The 8,557-nt window shown below is 51.5% G+C and overlaps 1 pseudogene; it reads left to right on the top strand.

Moving 5' to 3' along the window:
• The first annotated feature begins 5,938 nt into the window (after positions 1-5,938).
• LOC101603688 lies at positions 5,939-8,296 on the top strand (annotated as a pseudogene).
• Positions 8,297-8,557: the final 261 nt, after the last annotated feature.

The following is an 8,557-nucleotide window of genomic DNA, read 5'->3' as shown; positions in this document are numbered from 1 at the left end:
AGACTCTGCCCAGTCTACCCTATACAAGCCCAGAGTGTGCAAACCCAAAGACAGGAAGGGAAAGTTACCATTTCACTCCATGTCTTCCCTATATAACCCCAGAGTGTGCAAACCCAAAGACACGAAGGGAAAATTACCATTTTACTTCATGTCTTTCAGCTCACAGTGGCCCCACCCATAGAGCAAGCCAGATGAGGAAAAACTGTGAGTTGAGTTGGTGTCCTGTGAATGAATGGTTTTCTCCTGCACACTGTAGGTTAGAGGGCACAAAGGAAATGTGTCAAGTGTAGTGGCCTCTGGGTCATTTAAGGCAGGTAGTGTTATTGGAGTGTGAGCCCACCCAACAGGTGCCAACCACTGGCAAAGAAACCGTGCTACACTTCACTGCTCCTGCCTCACCTCTGCAGAGCACCAGGACTTCCCAGCAGGAGTACTGTAGGTACCACTCAGCCGCCCCTCCTGCACAGCCCTACCATCTGCCTCCTGCCCTTGCCTGCCGCCTACCCCTGCCCCCACATGAGGATGCCCCATTCGCCCAGCAACCCAACAGCCTCTAGCAACACCCTGGTGGTACTCAGGGGGCACTACCAATCAGTGGAGAGGCAGTGGGTGGACAGATGCCCAGAGCTAAAACTGCATATGAGAACCTCTGAAAGAGAATAATAATAAAAACTCTATAAAAGAGAGGGCAAAACAAAAACAAAGGCCGCAAGGCAAGCAGACACAGGATAGAGAAAGAGAAAGTTTCTGAGACAGACAGACAGACAGACACACACACACACACACACACACCTCTCCAAGAAGTGACATGGGACCCTGTGTCCTGTGGGGCACAGTGGGTCAAGTAAAGAGCTAGGGACTTTCTATTTGGTGGTGTCCACATCGGCAGATTCACTTCCTGACTGCTAAGAAGGCGAGTAGAGAGCAGAGGCCAAACACGACAATTTATCTACATCCCTGAACGCTGGGGTGAGTTTCTGACTCAAGAGCACAGCCAGCCTCCCATCCTCCATATGTAAATATGGCCGCCAGGAACTTCAGAGCCTAAGCTTCCCGTGTTCCACTGCGCAAGTCCAGGGCCGCTACCAGGCCTTCCTGGGGACCCTATCAGAGCCAAATGCTACCAAGGGACCCCTTTGATGGGGCTGGCCCCAGGCTTCCGGCAGTAAGTCCCTCTCTTATCCTGCGGATTCCAGAGATCCCCGGCCCTCGAGAGCTACACTACAGACAAAATCCACAGTGCTGGCGGGATCTGGAAAGCGCTTCCACTGGATGGCAGTAGAGCTCCACCAAATTCTCCCCTGGTGCACTCCCTCCGCCCTATGCTGCTCAAAAAAAAAAAAACCAAACACTAAATACTGCTTTCTAATTTGGTGGCTCCCCTTCCTGGATACTTGTAGCCAGAGTTGGGACTCCAAGGTGAATCAGGACAGCACTTCTGAGAGTCAGGACCCCCAAGGGCACCACTTTCCTTCAGATCCACGCACTGCAAGGCCTTAACACCCCTCAAGATCTCAGGAGAACAAACGTGCACACTCCCAAGGAATAGAATTCCTAAAAGGAAGGCCAGAAGCCTCAGGAAAAGAGGGACTCTAGGCAAGGCCTGCTATGCCCAAGCCTCTCACTGCCCACAAGGTAGCATTCTCACTTGGGCATTGGCCAAGGAGTCTCAAGGGACATCTTGGCCCTGGGTTCAAAGGTCATACAGAGGCCAAACAAGTCTGCCAAGGTGAAATGAGACTGTACCTTGTCATACCTGATAACTGCACCCAAGGCGCAGTAGCCCCTCCCCTCTCCCACATGGCATTTTTCACACTCCCACTGAGAAGGAAAAGTGCACATACACACACACACACACAGACACACAACACACATATCCCTTGGGAAACAGAGAGGTTTGGGCACGCAGCAAGGAGGTCAGCTGGCAAAAAAGGCCACCCCAGCTTCAACCTGTCCTGGGCTACCAGTCAGTGGCTTTCTCCTGGCAGAAGGCTGGAGGCCTGTTACCTGGCAAAACCCAGAGCTCTGTGCTTGTAAGCGCTCAAGTGATATAGACCCGAGGAGCCTGCAGCTTCAGCAGACAGCCAACACAGGAACCCTGTGGTCTTCTGACACCCAGATTCTAGTCTGTGGCCTCAAAGACAATTCAGTCGAGGTTAAAGTGCATACTGAGGGCCACCCTCCACAGCTCATAGCACCTTTCAGCCTGGGATGTCTTTGTCTACAGCTCAATGAACAGGCTGCCCACAACACTGATGTGGGGACAAGAAAATGGCAAGAGGACCACTCCACACCTGCTGCTGCTCACCAGCCTTCCGGTGGTGCCACAACCCCTGCCTTCTCTTTGTGATTCCCAGTCAACAAATGCCTACCAGTGTCTCTTCCTTCCATAGGACACAATCTCTCCCCTTCCCAGGCATCAGTCTGGACAATTCACCTCCATTTCCTTGCTTTAAATCACCAGACCTCCCTCCCTATATCTATCTCTAACTTTCTCTTTCCACTACATCCCGTCCAGCGACTCTGAGCTGTAAAAGGGGTGGGGGGCACAAAGTGGAAAACTCTGTCTCAAAACTTCTTTGCCAGGAGTGGTGGCGCACGCCTTTAATCCCAGCACTCGGGAGGCAGAGGTGGGAGGATCGCCATGAGTTCGAGGCCACCCTGAGACTACATAGTGAATTCCAGGTCAGCCTGAGCTAGAGTGAGACCCTACCTCAAAAAACAAAACAAAACAAAACAAAAAAACACTTCCCTGTAGACTGAGAGGCATCGAGATATAGCCAGAAACTCGCGTACTCTAAGAAGATCCTGCCAACATACCCAGATGCCTGCCTAATCTTCCCTATAGAACCCCAGAGAGTGCAGACCCAAAAGACAGGAAGGGAAAGTTACCATTTTACTTCACGTATTTCCACTCACAGTGGTCTACCAACAGGGAAAGCCAGAGGGGGACAATGTGTGAATCGGTGTCCTGTGAATGAATAGTTTTCCCCAGCACACTCTGGGTGAGAGATCACACTTGATTGAGCCCACGTGTATTCATGCTCTCACAGCAGGACATGCGCGCGCGCGCGCGCACACACACACACACACACACACACACTCACACAATCTCGCCAAGTCCCAACTGAGGTACAAGGATGCTTGGAATGTTGTTCTTTTGGTAAAGAAACATCCACAGTATTGATAAGTCTATACCCCCAAACTAGAAGCCCTTGAGGGGAAAGAAGAGTGAACCTCTAGTTGGCCATCAGTCGTTCTTGGCACCCTAGAGGAACAAGACCACTCCACATGCCTTTTCAGACAGCTTTCCCCTTGCTTTTGTACCCTTTACCTCCACCATCCCCAGTTCACAGGCGCCCCTGCTCCTGGAAGCCCAGGTCCAGCCTAATCAGGGCTCTCAAGAGGAGCAGGCCATCCAGACAAAGGGACACACCATCCACACTTGCCCATGGAATCCAGGCAAGGCACGAGTTCACCTACCTCCAAAGTACACCTCCATGCAATACAAGGGGTGTGGTGGACAGGGAGCAAGGGTATCCCTGCTCCATACCCAGGCAACTTGTCCCAGAAAGGAGATGTGTCAAGGTCAGCGACTTCTGGGTCAGCTATGGCAGGCAGTGGGTTTGGAGGGTGAGCCCACCACACTGGTACAGGCCACTGGAAATGAGAACATGACACATTTTACCATCCCTGCCTTGCCTATACAGAGCACCAGGACATCCCAGCAGTTTTGTTGGTGCCATTCAGTTGCCCCTTGTGCTCTGCCCTTGTCATCTGGCTCCTACCCTTGCACACCTCCTGCCCCCCCATCAGCATGTTCCATTCTCATAGCAACACAACAGCCTCTTAGCAATACCCTGGTGGTACACTGGGGGCATGAACAGTCTGTTGCTGGACACTGGGTGGACAGATGTCAAGGGCTAGAACTGTATTGAAAGGACCTTTGAGAAAGAATTCCAGTAAAGCCCAATACAGGGGAGGACAAAACACAAAGACTGCAAGGTAGACACACACGGTAGGATAAAGTAGGAAGAGAAAGAAAGTGTCTCACAGACAGACAAATAAAGAGACTCATTAGAGGAACATCTCCACATCCCAGGGGCCAGTCTCCAAGAAGTAGCATGGAGCACTGTATCCTGTAGGGCAAGGTGGGCCAGGTAAGGAGCTAGAGACCTTGAGTTTGGTGGTGTCCACATGGGCAGATTCACCTCCCTGCTGCCAAGAAGGCAGGAAGAAAGCACAGGCCAAACAAGGCGAATTTTCTACAACCCTGAACCCTGGGGTGAGTTTCTGACTCCAGAGCAGAGACAGCCTCCCACCCTCCATATGTAGACATGGCCGCCAGGAACCTCAGAGCCCGAGCTTCCTGTGTCCCACTGCGCACGTCCAGGTCCACCACCATGCCTTCCTGAGACCCAAAGCAGAGCCCAAGGCTGCCAGGGCACCCCTGTGATGGGTTTTGCCTCCAACTTCCTATAGAGACGCCTTGCCCTGTGCAGAAGGGACCAGAGATCCCCAGCCTTCCAGCACTACCCCACAGAACAAACCCAAAATGCTGGCAGGATCAGGAAACCTCTTGCACTTGATGGCAGTAGAGCTCCACCAAATTTTCTCTTGCTGCACTCCCTCCACCTGTTGAGACAGAAAAAAAAAATATATATATATACAGTAAATACGGTCTACTAGTGTCCAACATCAGTAGCTCAAGGTCCTGGGTACTTGTAGGCAGAGTTGGGGCTCCAAGCTGAGTCAGGACAGAGCTTCTGAGGGCCAGGACCCCCGAGGGCTGCCCTTTCCTCCAGACCAAGGCACTGCAAGGCCTTGAAGTCCCTCAAGTCCTCAGGGGAACATACATGCACACTCCCAAGGAATAGGATCCCTAAAATGAACTAGGGCCAAAGGCCCCAGGAAAAGATGGACTCCAGGCATGATGGGCTGTACCCAGAACCCTCACTACCCACAAGATAGCATTCTCACTTGGGCATTGGCCAAGGACTCTCAAGGTCATCTTGGCCCTTGGTTCAGTTCATGGGTCACATAGAGGCCAAACAAGCCTGCCAAGTTGAAGTGAGACTGCCTGTGATTTGTCATACCTGAAAACTGCTCTCAGGTAGCAGCAGCCCCTCCCTTCTACCATGTGGAACTTTCACATTCTGACTGGGAAGGAAAATTACACACACACACACACACACACACACACACACACACACAATCACTGCCAGAAGCCTTGAGGTCAAAGAAGAGTGAGCATCTAGTTGGCCATGTATTTCTTGGCACTCTGGAGGAATAAGAGCACTCCACATGTCTTTTCAGACAGCCCTTCCCTTGCTTTTGCACCCTTCATCTCTGCCATCCCCAGCTCACAGGTGCCCCTGCTCCTGGAAACCCAGGTCAGGCCTTATCAGGGCTCTCAACAGGAGCAAGCCATCCAGACAAAGGGACACATCATCCACACCTGCCCATGGATTCCAGCCTAGGCCCGAGCCCACCTTCCTCCAAAGTACACTTCCATGCCCACAAAACCTCCACCCAGCACTGTGCTTCAGATATCCTCTCACCTCTAAGGACAAAACAAAGACAAAGGTCATCAGTAGGATAAGAGTAGGAAGAAAATGTCCCTGACACAGTCAGAGGGATAGACAGACAGACAGAGAGACCCTTTAGAGGAACATCTTCACATATCCGGGTCCCGGAACTCAGGGCCAAGTCTCCAAGTAGTGGCATGAACTACTCTGTCCTGTGGGGCAAGGTGGGCCAGATAAGGAGCTAGGGACTTTGTGTTTGGCTGTGTCCACACGGGCAGATTCATATTCCTGTTAATAAGAAGGCCAAGTAAAAAGTGCAGGACAAGCAAGGCAGTTTACCTACATGCCTGAGCAGAGGGGCGAGATTCTGACTCCATGGCAGAGACAGCCTCCCATCCCCCTATGTAGACATGGCCGCCCGGAACTCAGAGCTCGAGCTTCCTGTGTCCCACTGGGCAAGTCCAGGGCCACCACCAGACCTTCCGCAGACCCAAAGCAGAGCCCAGGGCTGCCAGGAGACCCTTGTGATGGGTTTTGCCCCCAGCTTCCTATAGGGACACCTTGCCCTGTGTTGAAGGGACCAGAGATTCCCAGCCGTCCAGCAGTAGCCCACAGAACAAACCCGAAAGTGCTGGCGGGATCTGGAAAGCGCTGCCACTTGATGGCAGTAGAGCGCCATGAATATCTCCCATGGCGCACTCCCTCCGCCTTTTGTGGGCGCAAAAAAATAAAAGTAAAAACAAGCTAAATACAGGTTACTAGTGTCCAATGGTAGCTTACCATCCTGGCCAGTTCCTTCCAGAGGTAGGGTTCCAAGCTGACTCTCTAGCATTCACAAATTGCCTCAAAATATATAAATTACTTTGGAATAAACCTAACGGAGTGAAGGATCTCTAAATGAGAACATTAAGTTCCCCTTTCCTCCAGACCTAGGCACCACAAGTCCTCCTCCTGCGAACATACACACACACACTCCCAAGCAAAGGAATGCCTAAAAGGAACTAAAGCCAGAGGCTTCTGGAAAAGAGGGACTCCAGGCAAGGCAGGCCATGCCCAGCCCCCTCAGTGCCCACAAGGTAGCATTCTCACGTGGGTATTGGCCAAGGAGCCTCACTGGTCACCTTGGCCCCGGGTTCAAGGGGCACACAGAGGCCAAACAAGTCTGCCAAGGTGAAGTGAGCTTGTCTGTGTCTTGTCATACCTGAAAACTGCTCCCAGGTAGCAGCAACCCCCCCACCATGTGAAACTTTCCCGCTCCCACTGAGAAGCAAAAGTGTGCACCCCCCCCCACACACACACATCCCTTGGGAATAGACAAGAGGTTAAGGCAGGCAGCGAGGTGGTCAGGTGGCACAGGGAAAGGCCACCACTAGCCTCCTCCTATCCTGGGACCCACCAGTCAGAAGCTTCCCTCCCGGCAGAAGGCTGGAGGCCTGTTACCTGGCAAAACCCAGAGCTGTGCGCGCTTGTGAGGGCTCAAGTGACCTTGGCCCAAGGAGCCTGGAGCTTCAGCAGACAGCCAACACAGAACACTGTGGTCTTCTGACACCCAGATCCTCTGCTGTGGCCTCAAAGACCTTTGAGCAGAGAACTTCATGTGCACACTGATGGCGATCCTCCACAGCTCAGATCACTTTTCATACAGGGATGTCTTTGTCTTCGGCACAAAGGACAGATTGCTGTCAACACTGATCTGGGGACAAGAAAATGGTGAAAGGACCACTCCACATTTGCTGCTGCCCACTAGCCTTTCCCTGGTCCCAGAACCCCAACCATCTCTTTGAGATTCCCAGAGAGCCAGTGTCTACTTGTGTCTTTTCTTTCCCTGGGAAATAATTTCTCCACTTCCTTGGCACCATTCTGGACATTCTCCATTGTTTCCTTCCCTTTTTCTCTGTTTGAAAAAGGTGTTAGAAAAGCCGGGCGTCGGGCCGACACCACTCGTGCCCACCACCACCGCCGGGACCCTGGTGGCCAGCGAAGGCAGATGGAAGAGAGTATGAGTTCTGGGGGGGGGGGGGGCGGTTCTGGAGCCTCCGGTCAGGCCGCCTGCCTCAACAGATCCTTCTGCTGCAATTGGACCTCATCAAACAGCAGCAGCAGCAGTTGCAGGCCAAGGAAAAGGAGATCGAGGAGCTGAAGGCAGAGACAGACACGCTTCTGGCTCGGATTGAACGTATGGAAAGGCGGATGCAGCTGGTAAAAAAGGATAACGAGAAAGAAAGGCACAAGCTGTTTCAGGGCTATGAAACTGAAGAGAGAGAGGAAACAGAGCTGTCTGAGAAAATTAAACTGGATTGCCTGCCGGAGCTTTCCGAGACATCCCAGACTCTGACTCCCAAGCCTTTCTCATGTGGGCGGAGTGGAAAGGGACACAAAAGGAAAACCTCATTTGGAAAAGCAGAAAGAAAGACTCCTGTTAAAAAGCTGGCTCCTGAATTTTCAAAAGTCAAAACAAAAACTCCTAAGCACTCTCCCATTAAAGAGGAACCATGTGGCTCCTTATCTGAAACTGTTTGTAAACGTGAATTGAGGAGCCAAGAAACCCCAGAAAAGCCCTGGTCTTCAGTGGACACCCCACCAAGACTCTCTACTCCCCAAAAGGGACCCATCCCAAGGAGAAAGCCTTCTCAAGTGAGATAGAAGATTGGCCGTAACTTTCCACCACAGAAATGTATTTGTGTCGTTGGCACCAGCCTCCCCCACCACTGTTACCATTACGGGAATCCTCTCCAAAGAAGGAGGAGACTGTAACAAGTAAGGCATAGAGAACACTTACTCTTATACCCTAGTGGTGGTGGTCAAGCTAACAAGTGTGAAAATGCCTTTGGCATTTTTAAAAAAGTGCAATCAATAAAGCAGAGTTCTGTCAAGAATGAGTAAGTTAACAGCCAGAGACAGACACTGTGCAGGCAATGCAAATAGATAGAATTACAGCAAAAATGTGCTCAATGTATTTGCCTGCTTACAACACTGGGAGATGTGTTTTTATTTTTTAATTTGTAGACCATTTCATTTAAATATATGAA

This window comes from Jaculus jaculus, chromosome X (genome assembly GCF_020740685.1).
Source record: "Jaculus jaculus isolate mJacJac1 chromosome X, mJacJac1.mat.Y.cur, whole genome shotgun sequence".
Classification (NCBI taxonomy): domain Eukaryota; kingdom Metazoa; phylum Chordata; class Mammalia; order Rodentia; family Dipodidae; genus Jaculus; species Jaculus jaculus.
Note: the sequence above shows the minus strand (reverse complement) of the source record. Positions and strands in the feature narration are given on the sequence as shown.